The sequence below is a fragment of the Aethalodelphis obliquidens genome, unplaced genomic scaffold, assembly GCF_003676395.1.
Source record: "Aethalodelphis obliquidens isolate GAN/ISIS:26980383/991018 unplaced genomic scaffold, ASM367639v1 scaffold5, whole genome shotgun sequence".
Taxonomy (NCBI): domain Eukaryota; kingdom Metazoa; phylum Chordata; class Mammalia; order Artiodactyla; family Delphinidae; genus Aethalodelphis; species Aethalodelphis obliquidens.
In genome coordinates this window covers 18,372,203-18,392,042 of record NW_020837949.1, presented here as the reverse complement: position 1 = coordinate 18,392,042, position 19,840 = coordinate 18,372,203, and the positions used below count along the sequence as shown (strand labels likewise).

Below are 19,840 nucleotides of genomic sequence, written 5' to 3'. Positions count from 1 at the left end.
AATGAATTTGGTAAAGTTGCAGGATAAAAAATTAATGCACAGAAATGTCTTGCATTACTACACACTAATGATGAAAAATCTGAAAGAAAAATTAAGGAAACACTCCCATTTACCATTGCAACAAAAAGAATAAAATACCTAGGAATAAACCTACCTAGGCAGACAAAAGACCTGTATGCAGAAAACTATAAGACACTGATGAAAGAAATTAAAGATGATACAAACAGATGGAGAGATATACCATGTTCTTGGATTGGAAGAATCAATATTGTGAAAATCACTCTACTACCCAAAGCAATCTACAGATTCAATGCAATCCCTATCAAATTACCAATGGCCTTTTCTGTGGAACTAGAACAAATCATCTTAAAATTTGTATGGAGACACAAAAGACCCCGAATAGCCAAAGCAGTCTTGAGGGAAAGAAACGGAGCTGGAGGAATCAGACTCCATGACTTCAGACTATATACTACAAAGCTACAGTAATCAAGACAATATGGTACTGGCACAAAAACAGAAACATAGAGCAATGGAACAAGATAGAAAGCCCAGAGATAAACCCACACACCTATAGTCAACTAATCTATGACAAAGGAGGCAAAGATATACAATAGAGAAAAGACAGTCTCTTCAATAAGTGGTGCTTGGAAAACTGGACAGCTACATGTAAAAGAATGAAATTAGAACACTCCCTAACACCATACACAAAAATAAACTCAAAATGGATTTGAGACCTACATGTAAGACCGGACACTATAAAACTCTTAGAGGAAAACATAGGAAGAACACTCTTTGACATAAATCACAGCAAGATCTTTGTTGATCCACCTCCTAGAGTAATGGAAATAAAAACAAAAATAAACAAATGGGACCTAATGAAACTTCAAAGCTTTTGCACAGCAAAGGAAACCATAAGCAAGACGAAAAGACAACCCTCAGAATGGGAGAAAATATTTGCAAAGGAATCAACGGACAAAGGATTAATCTCCAAAATATATAAACAGTTCATGCACCTCAATATTAGAAAAACAAACAACCCAATCCAAAAATGGGCAGAAGACCTAAATAGACATTCCTCCAAAGAAGACATACAGGTGGCCAAGAAGCACATGAAAAGCTGCTCAACATCACTAATTATTAGAGAAATGCAAATCAAAACTACAAAGAGGTATCACATCACACCAGTTAGAATGGGTATCATCAGAAAATCTACAGACAACAAATGTTGGAGAGGGTGTGGAGGAAAGGGAACCCTCTTGCACTGTTGGTGGTAATGTAAATTGATACAGCCACTATGGAGGTTCCTTAAATAACTAAAAATAGAATTACCATCTGATGCAGCAGCAATCCCACTACTGGGCATATACCCAGAGAAAAGCATAATTCAAAAAGACACATGCACCCCAATGTTCAATGCAGCACTATTTACAATAGCCAGGTCATGGAAGCAACCTAACTGCCCATCGACAGATGAATGGATAAAGAAGATGTGGTACATATATACAATGGAATATTACTCAGCCATAAAAAGTAACGAAATTGAGTCATTTGTTGAGACGTGGATGGATCTAGAGAGTGTCATACAGAGTGAAGTAAGTCAGAAAGAGAAAAACAAATATCGTATATTAATGCATGTATGTGGAACCTAGAAAAATGGTACAGATAAACCGATTTGCAAGGCAGAAGTTGAGACACAGATGTAGAGAACAAGCGTATGGACACCAAGGGGGCGAAACTGCGGGGTGGGGGGTGGGGATGGTGGTGTGCTGAATTGGGCGATTGGGATTGACATGTATACACTGATGTGTATAAAACTGATGACTAATAAGAACCTATTGTATAAAAAATTAAAAAAAATAAAAGCAATTCTCTCTCTGCCTCTTTAAGACACTTATCAGGAAAGGCATATATTACCTTCCACAGGTTTTTGTGACGGAATTGGTATTTCTTTCGAATGCAGCCCTGCACTGAGACATGCCTTTAACAAAACAACCCAGCTAAATTCAGGGGCCAGGAGTAATCGTGACATGTTTAATGCGCCCTGGACACTGGTGACAGTGGTTGAACACTTCATGTTCATTTGCTCACCTAACCCTTACAGCAATCTTACATTTATCCCCATTTCACAGAGGAAGAAACCAAGGCTTAGCAGGGTTTAAATTTAAAAAAAAATTAAACAACAAGTCTTTATTTCTCACCGTTATGGAGGCTGGGAAATCCAAGATGAAGGCGCCGGCAAATTCAGTAAAGTCACACAGATGTGAAGCGGTGAAGGAGGGTAGAAGCAGTAGAAACGCAGGAGTATCTGGCTCCAGAGTCCATGTGTTCTCCCTCTCCCCGCACTCTGTTCTTCCTCTGTTATAGAAGATGCTATGTCTTGGGAAGGCAGCTGTGCTCACCACTGCGCCACCAACACTGGGCTATGTCTCTGGACATCGCACAAGTGAATTGCTGGAGTAGCACGGACCCAGTTAATCCACACAATGAACCTGTGCTGAGCAAGACGGCGAGAGTCAATCCTCTCTGGCTTTTAAATTTAGAAGCCTTCACAGGAATATGCTTCTCAGTTCACAGTTGCCCTCTCAAGCAAAGCATTCCATGGCTTAACTATCTCAGGAGACCTTCAATGCCTTTCAGCAGTGCCCATTCACTCAAAATTTGGAATGATGAATGGGCAAGGAAAATGAGCAAATCCAAGATATGGTCAAGCATGGGAATAGATGCTTAACTGTTGTTCAGGGACAGAAGGAAAAGGGATATAAGTTTCCTAGATTTAATATGGACCCCAGAGTATGCTTCAAGATATGTTTCTGACGGATTTACAAGGGTGTCCACCTCACCCCATCAATAAAATCGGGGCAACAGAGAACACAGGTAGGGGGATGGGTGCAGTTCATCAGGGCATAACTTCTGAAATCAGAGGGCAGAGTTGGGGAGAAATGAATAGTATAAACTCAGGACCGGAAGCAATTTTGAAAAGTTATCTAATCTGTCCCCCTAAATCATCTAAGGCAGGTTCATTTTATTTTGAAAGACCCCCAGGGAAAGACACTCAGAAACCTCTTTTTGGTAGAGCCATTGCAGTGTTAGCAACTCTCGCTTGCAGAGACTTAATCCCCCCTAATTCATCACCTGCCGCAGCAAAAACAAGCTGAGGGGGTCTATTTTTCTAAGGATTTACACCCCTACATACTTCCAAAATGTGTGTGAGGCAACACGCTGATAGAGTTGGCTCAGAGTTTAAGGAAAAGAGAATGTAAAAAAGCTGACCATTATGAGATGTGTTGCCCTAAAGAAAGACAAAGGATGGCCTCAGTGTGTGAACATCTGGGCTGGACTTCGTATAACTGGAATGGAGCAGAGAGAGTCCCAGGGCTATAGCTGGTGCAGAGTGAAAGAACCATTTGTAAGTTGCTTTGAAATAGTCTAGGGAAAGAAGAAAGTGGCAGTAGGTAAATTCTGACACAGTAGAAGGTTTGAGGAAGTAATCCTCAAATTTTAGGGTCTAGGTTTACAACCTGTGTCACGGAGGGTCCTTAAGGAATCCGTGCGTCTATGTGGGGAAGTTCAAGTGAATTCTGCCATCATTCCAAAGCTGGATGGATGAATGATCTATAAAAAGGCAAGTCCAGGTGATAGAAAGAGGAAGGCACCTCCTGGGAAAGGGAGAACCTGTGGTTCTAGTGGTGGCAGCAATTAGGGAAGACATTGGCCGCGGGCAGGGATGCCGGCTAAGCCAGGACGGTGTCTGCTGCAAGGGCAGAAGGAGGCTTGCTATCATGTGTAGCACAACAGGAAAGAGACTCATCAGTCTCTGTGAAGGTACTACGCTGACCTTTAAGGCATAGCTACAGAAGAGTGTTTCATGCTGACAGGCTGGAAGAAAATGCAAATGTTGAAAGAAACTGAACTGAGGGTGAGGAGCCTTAAATTGGTTGGAGGCAATCTAGGCTGTGTGAAAACACAGTGTGCATAATTTGGAAGCTAGAAATACTCCTTCTCTTCATTAAGAGGAAGATTGTTCAGTCATGGTGTTCCTATTATTGCTATGGTTACTACTGCGAACTCAACTCAATAATTAAACTGGGGTCCGAGGTGCTTTACGAAGACCAAACACCAGGATGGATATCATGGTGTGAAGGTGAGGCAAATCTTGCACAATTCCTTCAGAGGCAGAAAACAAAAACTAGTAGAAAAGGAAAAGGAAAAATGAAAAGAAAGGGGACTGAGGGCTTCTCCTTGTGGACCCTTGTGTGACCTGCACCTTAGTGGGAAGTCCGGGACTTGGATGGAAGGAGGAGCTGAGGGATGGATGGATGGATGGATGAATAAGTGGATGGAGGGATAGATGGATGGATGGATGGATGGATGGGTAAGTGGATGGAGGGATAGGTGGATGGGTGGGTGGTGGATGGATGGATGCATGGATGGATAGGTAGGCAGATGGATGACTGGATGTTTACAGTTAAAATTTACCTAGGGCTTCCCTGGTGGCGCAGTGGTTGAGAGTCCGCCTGCCAATGCAGGGGACACGGGTTCGTACCCCAGTCCGGAAGATCCCACATGCCGCGGAGCGGCTGGGCCCGTGAGCCACAACTACTGAGCCTGTGTGTCCGGAGCCTGTGCTCCGCAACAAGAGAGGCTGCGACAGTGAGAGGCCCACGCACCAGGATGAAGAGTGGCCCCCGCGCGCCACAACTAGAGAAAGCCCTCGCACAGAAACGAAGACCCAACACAGCCAAAAATAAATAAATTAAAAAAAAAAAAGTTTACCTAGAATATCTATAAAGCAGGAAGGGGCTGGGAGGAAAAGATGGATAGTGCCATCGTTAGCTATGTGTAATAGACAAATTCTGGGGCACTGGCAGCACACCCCCCATGCATAGGCCTTGAACTGGTGTTGGTTTAGGTGACTATATCAGCAGCTGTTGTGCTAGCTTTTACCTCCTGCCTTTTCCTTGCTCTGTGACAGCTCGCTTGTCCGGTTTTCTTCATTACTCTCCGGCCATTGCCTCTCAGACTTCCTAGCTGATTTTCCTCTACCTAAGCTCTAGATGTTAGAGTTGTTCACTCTCAGCCCTGGGCCATGTTCTCACTCACTTTGTATTTTCTCCTTGGGTGAACTCACCCACGGCTGTGATTTTAAAACCCTCTTTATCCTGATGGCTCTAACATTTATCCTTCTTGGCCAGAGCCCTCTCTGAGCACTAGATTCATATGTACAATGACCTACTCTTCAACTCTGACGTCTCAGAGGAAGCTGATGCTTCACGTGTCTGAAGCAGAGCAGTTTTCCCCTCCTGCCCCATCTTCTCCTGCTCCAGGGCTCTGGTCTCGGTACTGGCACCTGCCCCCACCCAGTTGCTCAGACCAGAAATCTGGGGAGCATTCTCAGTTCTACCCTTTATCTCATTACCCCTCTTCCCAATAAAATACATCCCAACACCTGTTATGTCTGTCTCCCAAATTTATCTTGAATCCTTTCCTTCTCTTCTCTTCATCTCTGTTGTCATAACCTTGGACTAAGAAGCCAGCACATTTCTCCTCTGGACCCTCAGTTGCTCCCTGTTTCCTCCCTGTTTCCACTCTTCCTTCCCAGTAACAAGTTCATGCTGTCACCAGAATGATCTTTCAAACTAAACCAAAAAATGATGCATCTGCTTAAAATACTGTCATTGTGCCCCATTGCACTGCCAGCAAAATACTTCAACCTGGCTGTGAGATCTAGCTCATACCTGTGAGATCTAGCTGAGTCCTGAGACTCAGCCCAATTCAGCCTCTGGCCACACTGGCATGTAAGGTTCTCAAATAAACTCAGCTCTGCCCTGCTGTGGGGTTTCGTTCGTGTGGTTCCTTGGCCTGGAGTATTCTTTCCCTTCCCTTTGAATGACTAATTCCTACTTCTTGTTCAGAGTTCAGCTTAAATGTCACTCCCTCAGGATAGCAATTTGAACCACCAATTTATATAACACCCCAGTCTTGGTTTATTGAGGCTTCTATAACAGAATGCCATAGACAGGGTGGCTTATTTAGACCAGAAATATATTTCTCACAGCTCTGGAGGCCAGGAAGTCCAAGATCAAGCTGGCAGATCCTGTGTCTGGTGAAGACCCTCTTCCTGGTTCATAGATGGCCACCTTCTCACCATGTCCTCACACAGCAGAAGGGGTGAGGGAGCTCTCTGGGGTCTGTTTTATAAGGGCACTAATCTCATTCATGAGGGCACCACCCTCGTGACCTAAGCACCTCCCAAAGGCTCCTCCTAATACCATCACACAGGGGGCTAGGTTTCAAGATATGAATTTGGGGGGTGGACCCAAACATTCAGTCTATAGCACACCCCCAAGCATTCTTCTCTACCATAGCAGTCTGTACATCTGCATACTACTTCCTCTCACTTTGTAATTTATAAATTTATGTGCCTATTTTGGTAGTATCTTTTTCTCTCTACTAAATTATAACTCCATAAAGGCTGGTGGTACTTTTTTTGTTTGTTGTTCACAAGTTTCTATTTTCTAGGAATCTGGAACTGAGAATCAGAGACGGTGTCAGTCTCTGCTGGTTGCCTGCACTGAAGACAAATCCTCCAGGAGCTGTGGGAATGAGTCTCTTGCCAGAGAAGAGAAAGCAAGAGGAGAGACTCCCACAAGAGCAGTGACATAGACCCAGTGGTGGAGAGACAGAGACAGAGACCCAGAGAGAGGCAGCTACACCCATGCTCGCTCTGGTTTTGTTTTGTTTTTCCTTATAAAGTCTCAGAATCCTCACACCAACCCCCTTTTAGCTTGGGCTAGGCTGAGTGTATTTCCATAACCTAAAACCAACAGGGGCTGGTTGGAGACAGAGACAGAACAATTGGAAAAAATTTCCTTAGCAATTTAAGCAAAAAATATAAATCTTGAACGACTCGCTGCAACTGACCCAGTGACAAATTTCAGGAACTGGGGCATGAGCTCTCCACATCCCCGTTGATTTGCCTGTTACCTGTCTCTGGCTTTGGAGGGTCCTTCTCTGACCTACGGTCTCTCCAACTGTCTTCATGCTGGAATGTAGCTGTGGCTGAGGAAGGCCAAGTCTCTGACCACCCAGACACTGGTCACCTGGAAGCAGAGTTAGATGTGAGCCCTGGAGTTCTCTCTCTTTGCAGCTGCAGCACTGTAGAAGCCATTCAGGGCAATGATGGATTTTGTGTTTCTACCTTTGAAGGACTAGGCCGGGCTAATGCAACATATCCTTCCCGAAAATGATGCATGTCTAGGTTTCTGTGCTTTAGGGTATGTGATTTCTGAAGGGTAAACATGGCCTTAAAGGGGAAAATTGTTCTGCTTAACTAGGCAGAGAATTCCCAGCAGTTCCTTTAATTTGGTTTTCTCCAATAGGGCACATTTGCATTTACTGACTTGTGGCTTTTTAGAATAGCAAATGAATCTCTCTCTTCTCTGTGTTTCACTGAATGACTAGGCGGTCTCTAAGCTACAGTAACATTAGCCAGTCCCCCTGAGATTTGGAGGCCCGTCCATCTAGCTGGCTTGTTTCTTTTCCTCCATCATCCCTCTCCCACCTTTTTTCATTTTAGATCTTTCTGGTCATGTGAGGACTGAACCTCAGAAATGAGTGTGTATGTGTGTGTGTGTGCAACACACAGATGCAGTAGGATGGGGATAGGAGAGGAGAGGAGAAAAAGTGTATGGGGCTTCCCTGGTGGCGCAGCGGTTGAGAGTCCGCCTGCCGATGCAGGAGACACGGGTTCGTGCCCCGGTCCGGGAAGTTCCCACATGCCGCGGAGCGGCTGGGCCCGTGAGCCACGGCCGCTGAGCCTGCGCGTCTGGAGCCTATGCTCCCGAACGGGAGAGACCACAACAGTGAGAGGCCCGTGTACCGCAAAAAAAAAGAAAGAAAAGAAAAACTGTATGAAGTCTTGCTTAGGATAAAAAAGATCGCTTTGGTCTACAGCTGAAGTTAGTAAAGGGAAGGGGTGGGTGTTCTTATTGTGTTACAATTTAATGTTTTATTAGCCCTTCACGTGTGGCACTTAATATTTGGTGTTAGTGACACGTGTTACCAGTGGCTTCCCCCCATCCAGCAGTGAGGAGGGGCAATTCTGAGCAGAGAGTCTGTCACTCCCGTGGTCACATGGCCCCTGAACTCCAGAGCCTGAGAGAGCAGGGGTTCCTGAGACCAGCGGGCTTTGGAACTCACATTCCACAACATCACAGCTGAGTGAACAGAGAGAGAATTCCCTATACTCTAGCAGAGAAGCCCAGTTATTGAGGTCGATCTAACACACCCTTTGTGGCTGGACGTTTTGTTTGCTCCAGTATTTTGCAACTACAAATAAGGCAGATCAGGAATCACTCACTGCGAATGAATTATACGTAGAGAAGAAAAGGGTTGAAACTTCTCATGAGGAACTCTGAAAATTTGATAGAATTCCCTAAAAAGGCAAGAAAGGCTACAAAACAATCCCACGATGCACTGGAATTACTAACATGTAAGATAATAACTTTTAACCAAACTGAGTTTGCACCCAGATTGTCCTTTTGATTCATTTAAGTAAGCTTCTTGGGGTCAGATGATCTAAATCCATGCCTAGTGGGAGAGAACTAGTGTGGGAGTCAAATATCCTGGTTTTGAGACACTATTTTCCCACCCAGCCCGGGCAAACTGCAACATTTCTAAGCGTTCCTTCTCTGAAAATAACAACTACTTCACCTGGTTGTTTGAAGGATTCGATGTGATATGGTATGTGAAAATATTTTGTAAACTGTGAACCATGAAGAAATTATTATTTCTCCTCTAGGCTACTAGCCACAGTTTTCAGCAACGGTTGATCAAAATAGTGAAAATTCTTTTTCCACTTGCACAGCATCTTATAGGCACACAGTATTCAATATTTATGTGCTTAGTGCTATGGTTGCTCTGTTGGCTTCTCTGCATTCATCCTGAAGCCAGAACCCATCAACTTGTTCTAGGGTGTGTCAGGATTAGAACCTTCTAGGGCTATATATACTCTGGGAGTAACTTACATTTCTGGAACTGCCAAGTGGAATTCAAATGATTTCATTTCCTTCACCAATATGACTCTCCTCTGATCATCTTCAAAGTTCCTCTCGCGTGCTTAGATGGAAGGCGTAGTTCAGGAGCACTGCATACATATTTCCTATAGATCCAAACTCTAACATGACAAGAAATTCTCTGAGGGAGCCTGCCGCATGCGGCATTCTATAATGTGCTGACTTAAAACCCATACAGGGTTTAGTGCAACATTTATTACACACCTGTTTGGCATAAGGCACAGGGCTAGGTCCTGTGGAATGTAGAATACATGTAATTCCACTCATCCAGGGTAAGAAGCCACCCCAGATCTATGCACACAAAACGAACTGAAGATTATTTATAAAAGGAGTCTTGCATTTTTGCTGGTAACATGCTCTGTGTGGTTTGGTAGGTGACACAACGATGTCACTAAACATTCCAGGGCCATATTATCACAAAAACACAAAAACAGCACAGGGTCCAGAAAGGCTCCTCTGGTGCACGTTGCTTCCTTATTTGCCAGAAAGCAGTACGGCCCGAGCGTTTCTTTTCCTTGACTGTGGGAAGCTTAAGGCAAAATAAATCTGGCTGATGATAAAGCCTTAGATTCAGCCCACTCTCGGGACCAGACAAGTTGTCAGGAGGGCACCACGGCCAACTTGCTGATGAAGTTACAGGGACAAGAAAGAAGAAGGGCAGAGCAATGATCTTGGCTGGTGGCTTTTGAGGGGGTGCCCGAGCAGTTGTTATCTTGATAACTTCTGTTCCATAAAAGGATGTCAATTTTGTCAGTTTTTGTTGTCATTGACTGCATAACGTTTACCCTCGGAAGTGATGGTACCACAAGTATCAGCTCTTTTCCAACTTATAATGGGAGGAAGTTAATATAATCAGTGAAGGTGACATAAGCTTCTACAAACAACAGTGGATGTGGATTTGGTGGACAGACCAACGTCTCCCAATGCAGGCTTGACAAAGCCTGCCCCGTGATGACCTGCTGAGGGATGCTTGCCCACCATCTTCCATGGGCTGTTTAGACTGTACACAGTCAACAAGTGCCAATCAAGTAAGCATCACACAGCTGAGAATAGACACAATTGTTCAAAAATGGTAACTATGTCTCCCCGTTTTCACCTTCAGAGTGATGCTTTTAGAGATTCATTAAAATATATTGCACTGATTGTTGAAATTTAAGAAAAATTACTTCTTTCACAGTTTCAAGGTTTCCCAGAGCTTAAAGGGTTTTGAATAACTTTGATTGCCAAAGTGTTACAATGTAAAAATAGACCTGGAAATTTCTCTTGGCAGTAAGAAGAATTGCTGCTAATTCGATATAGACCCATACATTCTGGAGAGAGGAATATGTTTTTAAGGCATTCAGGTGCCAGGGATACTCCAAAGCCCGTCACGTTTGGGGTGGGGTCGGGGGGGGGCGTGTCTCTGTAGCTTTCCTACGTTCATAAGAGGGTGTTGCTCCCACTCTTGGCCTTGGCCGGGAAGACTCCTCAGGCATGGGGCTGGATACTCAGCCGTAACGTAACACGCCTGCCCTCTAGTGGTTAGCAGGGAGCGTAAACGGACTCAGTAGCCCTCTGCGAACAGCGCACTGCAGGCTGCTGGTTCCTGGGCTTTCCGATGTCTAACACCAGGGAAGGTCCCCAATACACATTTTGGGGGCTAACATAGGGTTGTCATTTTTTTCAATCTGATTAAGTAAACCTGACAAAAAATGTTAATCTTCCATCCACAATTAGCATCATTTCATGAAGAAAAGACATTTTAATGCCAAAAAATACAGGAAGGAAAAAAATCACGGAATACCGGACAATCTTATAAAATGAAAAATGTAGTTTTTTAGGAACTCCCCAGATTGATTTTTTTTTTATTTGCCCCTGCTTGTAAAAAAGAAAAAAAAAAGCGGCGGGGTGGGGGGTTGTGTTATTTAGAATTAAAAGATTCGGCTCAAGGCTCAATTCCTGACCCACTTACCCATGGTTCCATGGCTTGGGGAGAGGTACTTTCTGTCTCTCAGCCTCAATTTTCTCAGTCATAAATCAGGGACGATAAGTCCCCTTTTCGGGACTGTTGTGAGGTTCCAGCGTGATTCCATATGTGAAAGGGCTTTGTGAACTGTCAGGAGGCAGGCAGAGGTCAGCTACACCCAGACTCCGGAGCCTGCGGGCACGCTGGTGATTTTCCCCTTCCCGTAGGATTGAAATGATGTAAGAGATGCTTTCACTCCAGCCGTGCGGACAGTATGGTTTCTCATCAGAGATTCTGCTTTGAGGGGCGAAGTATTCTCTCTCTGGCAACAGGGCTGTTGACTGCGGAAGGGCTGGGGAGTCACGAGGGGCTCTGGGGGTCTCTTTCGGTGACAGTATTGATGGCACAAGGTGGGAGTGAGTCGGGGTCTGTCTGTCCTGTTCGGTGTTTGTGTTCTTTGCCTTTCTAGTGCGTTGCCTTTGGTTTCCTGACCGGGTGAGGACTCTGTAAATGCCCTGCAACGTTCCTCTCCCTCAGAACCTCTATCCCAGAGAATTCCTACAAAAGCATCCTAAAGATGTTTCCCGAAGTTCCCAGACTCACCCAGGTCCTCCTCCTGTTTCTCATTCAGTTACTTCAAAAGGTTCATAAGAAATTGCTCCCTGCGCCATCATCTAATTCAAGCTAAATCCCATTCCGGCCACTTCCGAAGCCCGGTGGCTTGAGATTTCCCTAGCGCAGCAGCACGTTCCGGTATTGCTGTCCTGTATCATGGGGCCACTTTTAACGGAGGTACATCATGAGGTGTGGGGTGTCTCCGGTACAACTGGGGGGATTTTTCTGAGGATTGGAGGCCACTGGCAGAGGCTGACCCCCAGAGCTTCGTCTTCCGTTCATGGGGGTCCCACCTGCCTCTCACACTTGTCTGAGCGTCCCCGGCAACAGGCCCCGTAAGCCACGTTAAAAGGAGGTGAGACCCGCAGCACCTGCTGGAGGCAGGCCTGGACCCTCCCTGTGTCCTGCCAGTGCCCTGCTCCAGCCTCCTTGGCTGTGGACTCCTGGCCCCATACTCTGACCTCTTTTCCGCTTCTTGTCCTTTCAGTCCAGTTGCCTACCTGTAAGCTCCCCCTCCCACCTCCTGGATCTCCATGTTCTGCTCAAAACTGGGCTCTGGCCTCTATTTGCTCCTCGGCTTGTGTTATCATCCAGATACTCAGCGAAAAACATCAGGCCCCTGCCTTGCCGGAGCCCCCATCAAGCTAGCTGCCTCTCTGCCCCTCCTCTGGGGAGATGGGAGATCTGAACAAGCGATGCTTGTTTAGGATCATCTGGGCAGGAACGGTACCCAGAACCAAGAAAGAAGCCTCTGGGCCTGAGAGGATCGTAGGGACAGGAACGGGAAGAGGTCCCACGCGCCGTGTTCTTCGTGCCCAGGACACTGACTGGAATCTCTGCCACTTTCCCACACATCCCTGGCTCTTCCTTCCCCAGCTGCCCCTCCTCACAGGTCCTCCCACTGCCCTTCCTTCAGCTGATGTAATCACCTCATTGGAACACTGAGAGCCTTGACAAGCACCCTCTGATCTCTCCCCCTTGCTTGCTTCACCTGCCTTTCTCTCAACACCTCTTCGATCCCAGACTTTCTCTCTCCCTCCCTCACCCCTCTCCGGAGACACTTCCTTAAGCAAGCGTGACTCAGACAGCTCGTAAGAGCTGTGGGCACCCAAGGGAAGATGGTGATCCCGGTGTGTGTGTGGGGGTCTTTGCATCACCCTTTGGGCCTGGACCGCAGCTGCTTTAGGCTGCCCTGGAGGGCTAACCCTCACGCACAGCCTTGCTCATCTCTTCCTCATTATGGGGTTGCCTGGCAGCCCCCCTCCCCTACAGGTAAAGTTCAGTAATCACCCCACCCCGAACGCTGAGAGCTCATGCCAGGCGAGCCCTCCAAATGCGTTCAACCCCCTCTGTGAGTCTCACTTAGCTCGGAAGGTCAGGAGGTTCAGAACGTGGAAACCGGCAATCTAGTCCCCAGGTGAGAGCCAAACAAGATGCGGCCTTGATGGGTGGGCAAACCATGCGGCATGTAAAATTAGAAGAAAAGGCGGCAGGCACATAGTAAGGAGGCTGTTCAGGAAGCTCTGCCCTGACAGCAAAGCTCAGTGCACACCCTGTGGGCTGGAAGGCATCCAGACTGGGGTTCAACACTCCAGGTCTGCCTCTAATGAGTGGTGTGATCTTGGGCCGGTTAGTCAGCCTCTCAGAATTTCAGTCTCCTCATCTGTAAAATGGGGATGGTAGGTAATACCTTGGGTCCTTGTAGAATAAAGGGAGATCATGCAGGGATCACTCCCTGCGCAGTGCCCGACACTTGGCAGGTTTCTGTTCCGTTGGGAACCGGAATTGCAAAACGTGACGTGCCACCGCCACCTGGTGGCAGATTTTGGAGTTGCAAATGAAAGGCTCCAGAAGAAAACGGTTTGTAAGAAGGCTTGCTTTGACTTGCTTAAATAATATGATGTATAAAGATGGGTAGAAACTGGGGAAGATTGTACAAAGAAGTGGGGATGGGAAGGCATCCTATTCAGGGAGAATTTCAGGTGGGGAGGTATAGCAAAGATATTTAAGAGATATGCTGTTCCTCATATTGCCATAAACCCTCCACAAATAGGCTATGGACAGGGATACTGCTTGACCCCAGGGTGTGGCCATATGACAATACCACTACATCTAGGCTTTACAAGGTCCATGGCTTTTCTGACTCTATACCCATTTCTATGGTGAAAGTGCTTTTCTCTGGAATGTAGTAATTCTAGCACTGCTGGGCAAGACCCCCCCCCCCCAAGAGCACGTCCTCAGGGTCTGTGGATTCTGCAGGGGCTGGTCTGGGCATATAGATATCTCCAGTCCTGACAGCTAAGGACACATGTTCACCCAGCTCCTACTTTCACTGGCTCCTCTCAATGGGGCCCCAAAGGGATCAGCAGGAAAATCTTGGGTTGTACACAGTGGACATCACCCACAACTTCAAAAAGAGAACTGTGGACTCCCTCTTGCGAGAGCACTGGAATCACAACTAACTGCCAAACAATCTTCGAAAGGAAGACACTGGAACCCACCAAAAAAGATACCCCACATCCAAAGACAAAGGAGAAGCCACAATGAGATGGTAGGAGGGGCGCAATCACAATAAAATCAAATCACATAACTGCTGGGTGGGTGACTCACAATCTGGAGAACACTTATACCACAAAAGTCCACCCACTGGAGTGAAGGTTCTGAGCCCCACGTCAGGCTTCCCACCTGGGGGTCCGACAATGGGAGGGGGAACTCCCAGAGAATCAGACTTTGAAGGCTAGCGGGATTTCATTGCAGGACTTCAACAGGACAGGGGGAAACAGAGACTCCACTCTTGGAGGGCACACACAAAGTACTGTACACATCAGAACACAGGGGAAGGAGCAGTAACCCCACAGGAGACTGAACCAGACCAACCTGCTAGTGTCGGAGGGTCTCCTGCAGAGGCAGTGGGTGGCTGCGGCTCACTGTGGGGACAAGGACACTGGCAGCAGAAGTTCTGGGAAGCACTTCTTGGCATGAGCCCTCCCGGAGTCCACCATTAGCCCCACAAAAGAGCCTGTAGCCTCCAGTGCTGGGTCACCTCAGGCCAAACAACCAACAGGGAGGGAACTCAGCCCCACCCAACAGCAACCAGAGCTCTGCCCACCAGAGCAACACCCAGCTCTACCCACCACCAGTCCATCCCATCAGGAAGCTTGCAAAAGCCTCTTAGATAGCCTCATCAACCAGGGGGTAGACAACAGAAGCAAGAAGACGTACAATCCTGCAGCCTGTGGAATGAAAACCACATTCGCAGAAAGATAGATAAAATGAAAAGGCAGAGGACTATGTACCACATGAAGGAACAAGATAAAACCCCAGAAAAACAAGGAAATGAGGTGGAGATAGGCAACCTTCCAGAAAAATAATTCAGAATAATGATAATGAATATGACCCAGGACCCCGGAAAAAGAATGGAGACAAAGATCGAGAAGATGCAAGAAATGTTGAACAAAGACTTAGAAGAATTAAAGAACAAACACACAAGATGAACAATACAATAACTGAAATGAAAAATACACTAGAAGGAATCAATAGCAGAATAACTGAGTCAGAAGAACAGATAAGTGACCTGGAAGACAGAATGGTAGAATTCACAGCCATAGAAAAAAATTAAGAAAAAAGAAAGAAAAGAAATGAAGATGGCTTAAGAGACCTCTGGGACAACATTAAACACAACAACATTCGCATTATAGGGGTCCCAGAAGGAGAAGAGAGAAAGGACCTGAGAAAATATTGAAGAGATTATATTAGAAAAATTCCCTAATATAGGAAAGGAAATAGCCACCCAAGTCCAGGAAGCGCAGCGAGTCCCAAGGATAAGCCCAAGGAGAAACACGCCGAGACACATAGGAATCAAATTGGCAAAAATTAAAGACAAAGAAAAATTATTGAAAGCAGCAAGGAAAAAATGACAAAAAACATGCAAGGGAACACCCATAAGGTTAACAGCTGATTTCTCAGCAGAAACTCTACAAGCCAGAAGGGAGTGGCATGATATACTTAAAGTGATGAAAGGGAAGAATCTACAACCAAGATTACTCTACCCAGCAAGTGTCTCATTCAGATTCGATGGAGAAATCAAAAGCTTTACAGATAAGCAAAAGCTAAGAGAATTCAGCACCACCAAACCAGCTCTACAACAAATGCTAAAGGAACTTCTCTAAGTGGGAAACACAAGGGAAGTAAAGGACCTACAAAAACAAACCAAAAACAATTAAGAAAATGGTCATAGGGACATACATATAGACAATCACCTTAAACGTGAATGGATTAAATGCTCCAACCAAAAGACACAGGCTTGCTGAATGGATGCAAAAACAAGACCCATATATATTCTGTCTACAAGAGACCAACTTCAGACCTAGGGACACATACAGACTGAAAGTGAGGAGATGGAAAAAGATACTCCATGCAAATGGAAATCAAAAGAAAGGTGGAGTAGCAATACTCATATCAGATAAAACAGACTTTAAAATAAAGGATGTTACATGTTAAACAAAGAGACAAGGAAGGACACTACATAATTATCAAGGGACCACTCCAAGAAGAAGATATAACAATTATAAAAATATATGCACCCAACATAGGAGCACCACAATAAATAAGGCAACTGCTAACAGCTATAAAACAGGAAATCGACAGTAACACAATAATAATGGGGGACTTTGACACCTCACTTACACCAATGGACAGATCATCCAGACAGAAAATAAGGAAACACAAGTTTTAAATAACACAATAGACCAGACAGATTTAATTGATATTTATAGCACATTGGATCCAAAAACAGCAGATTACACTTTCTTCTCAAGTGCACACAGAACATTCTCCAGGATAGATCACACCTTGGGTGACAAACCAAGCCTCAGGAAATTTAAGAAAATTGAAATCATATCAAGCATCTTTTCTGACCACAATGCTATGATATTAGATATGACTTACAGGGGAAAAAACGTAAAAAACACAAATACATGGAGGCTAAACAATATGTTACTAAATAACCAAGAGATCACTGAAGAAATCAAAGAGGAAATCAAAAAATATCTAGAGACAAATGACAATGAAAACATGATGATCCAAAACCTATGGGATGCAGCAAAAGCAGTTCTAAGAGGGGAATTTATAACAATACAATCCTACCTCAAAAAACAAGAAAATTCTCAAATAAACAACTTAACCTTACACCTAAAGGAACTAGAGAAAGAAGAACAAACAAAACCCAAAGTTAGTAGAAGGAAAGAAATCATAAAGATCTGAGCAGAAATAAATGAAATAAAAACAAAGAAAACAATAGCAAAGATCAATAAACCTAAAAGCTTGTTCTTTGAGAAGAGAAACAAAATTGGTAAACCTTTAGCCAGATTCTTCAAGAAAAAGAGGGAGAGGACTCAAATCAAGAAATTTAGAAATGAAAAAGGAGAGTTACCACAGACACCACAGAAATATAAGGCATCCTAAGAGAGTACTACCAGCAACTCTATGCCAATCAAAGGGACAATGTGGAAGAAATGGACAAATTCTTAGAAAGGTAGACCCTTCCAAGACTGAACCAAGAAGAAATAGAAAATATGAACAGACCAATCACAAGTAATGAAATTGAAACTGTGATTAAAAATCTTCCAACAAACCAAAGTCCAGGACCAGATGGCTTCACAGGTGAATTCTATCAAACATTTAGAGAAGATCTAACACCCATCCTTCTCAAACTCTTCCAAAAAATTTCAGAGGAAGGAATACTCCCAAACTCATTCTATGAGGTCACCATCACCCTGATACTAAAACCAGACAAAGATACTACAAAAAAGAAAATTACAGACCAATATCACTGATGAACATAGATGCAAAAATCCTCAACAAAATACTAGCAATCAGAAGCCAACAACACATTAAAAGGAATGTACACCATAATCAAGTGGCATTTATCCCAGGGATGCAAGGATTCTTCAATATATGCAAATTGATCAATGTGATACACCATAATAACAAACTGAAGAATAAAAAGCATCTCAATAGATGCAGAAAAAGCTTTTGACAAAATTCAACACATATTTATGAAAAAAACACTCTAGAAAGTGGGCACAGAGGGAACCTACCTCAACATAATAAAGGCCATATATGACAAACCCACAGCAAACACCATTCTTAATGGTGAAAAACTGAAAGCATTTCCTCTAAGATCAGGAACAAGACAACGATGTCCACTCTCACCACTATTATTCAACATAGTTCTGGAAGTCCTAGCCACGGCATCAGAGAAGAAAAAGAAATAAAAGAATACAAATTGGAAAAGATGAAGTAAAACTGTCACTGTTTGCAGATGGCATGACACTATACATAGATAATCCTAAAGATGCCACCAGGAAACTACTTGAGCTAATCAATGAATTTGGTAAAGTTGTAGGATAGAAAATTAGCGCACAGAAATCTCTTGCATTCCTATACACTAACAATGAAAGATCAGAAAGAGAAATTAAGGAAACAATCCCATTCGCCATTGCAACAAAAAGAATAAAATACCTAGGAATAAACCTACCTAAGGAGGTAAAAGACCTGTACTCAGAAAACTATAAGACACTGATGAAAGAAATCAAAGATGACACAAACAGATGGAGAGATATACCATGTTCTTAGATTGGAATAATCAGTATTGTGAAAATGACTATACTACCCAGAGCAATCTACAGATTCAGTGCAATCCCTAACAAATTACCAATGGCATTTTTTACAGAACTAGAATAAAAAATCTTAAAATTTGTGCAGTGACAAAAAAGATCCCGAGTAGCCAACGCAACCTTGAGGGAAAAAAACAGAGCTGGAGGAATCCGACTCCCTGACTTCAGACTATACTACAAAGCTACAGTAATCAAGACAGTATGGTACTGGCACAAAAACAGAAATACAGATCAATGGAACAGGATAGAAAGCCCAGAGATAAACTCACAAACCTATGGTCAAATAATCTATGACAAAGGAGGCAAGGATATACAGTGGACAAAAGACAATCTCTTCAATACGTGGCGCTGGGAAAACTGAACAGCTACATGTAAAAGAATGAAATTAGAACACTTCCTAACACCATACACAAAAATAAACTCAAAATGGATTCGAGACCTAAATGTAAGACTGGACACTATAAAACTCTTAGAGGAAAACATAGGAAGAACACTCTTTGACATAAATCACAGCAAGATCTTTTTTGACCCACCTCCTAGAGTAACAGAAATAAAAACAAAATTAAACAAATGGGACCTAATGAAACTTCAAAGCTTTTGCACAGCAAAGGAAACTATAAACAAGACGAAAAGACAACCCTCAGAATGGGAGAAAGTATTTGCAAATGAATCAATGGACAAAGGATTAATCTTCAAAATATATAAACAGCACATGCAGCTCAATATAAAAAAAAAAACCCAATCCAAAACTGGGCAGAAGACCTAAATAGACCTTTCTCCAAAGAGGATGGCCCCACAAATACCCATGGAGATGGCCAAGAGGCAGATGAAAAGCTGCTCAACATCACTAATTATTAGAGAAATGCAAATCAAAACTACAACGAGGTATCACCTCACACCAGTTAGAATGGCCATCATCAGAAAATCTACAAAGAACAAATGCTGGAGAGAGTGTGGAGAAAAGGGAACCCTCTTGCACTGTTGGTGGGAATGTAAATTGATACAGCCACTATGGAGAACAGTATGGAGGTTCCTTAAAAAACTAAAAATAGAATTACCATATGATCCAGTTATCCTGCTACTGGCCATATACCCAGAGAAAAACATAATTCAAAAAGACATATGCACCCCAATGTTCATTGCAGCTCTATTTACAATAGCCAGGAGATGGAAACAACCTAAGTGTCCATCATCGGATGAATGGATAAAGAAGATGTGGCACATATATGCAATGGAATATTACTCAGCCATAAAAAGAAATGAAATTGAGTTATTTGTAGTCAGGTGGATGGACCTAGAGTCTGTCATACAAAGTGAAGTAAGTCAGAAAGAGAAAGACAAACACCGTATGCTAACACATATATATGGAATCTAAGAAAAAAAAATGTCATGAAGAACCTAGGGGTAAGACGGGAATAAAGACACAGCCCTACTAGGGAATGGACTTGAGGATATGGGGAGGGGGAATGGTAAGCTGTGACAAAGTGAGAGAGTGGCATGGACATATATACACTACCTAACATAAAACA

At 44.0% G+C, this 19,840-nt stretch overlaps 1 protein-coding gene across 20 annotated transcripts in view; it reads right to left on the bottom strand.

The window, feature by feature from the left end:
• The window catches only part of SLC35B4 (solute carrier family 35 member B4), a 179,869-nt gene that overhangs the window by 69,769 nt on the left and 90,260 nt on the right, over positions 1–19,840 (bottom strand). For 17 of the 20 annotated variants that reach the window (XM_027101873.1, XM_027101864.1, XM_027101865.1 and 14 more), the window contains 2 exons: positions 6,985–7,100; positions 2,199–2,353 (listed from right to left, as the gene is read on the bottom strand). The exons of 2 other annotated variants lie outside the window; for them this stretch is intronic. The gene's annotated coding sequence lies outside the window, so the exon portion shown is untranslated. Of the gene's footprint in view, positions 1–2,198; positions 2,354–6,984; positions 7,101–9,026; positions 10,859–19,840 lie in introns of those variants that run through there. One more of the 20 variants, XM_027101881.1, reaches the window with a different exon arrangement.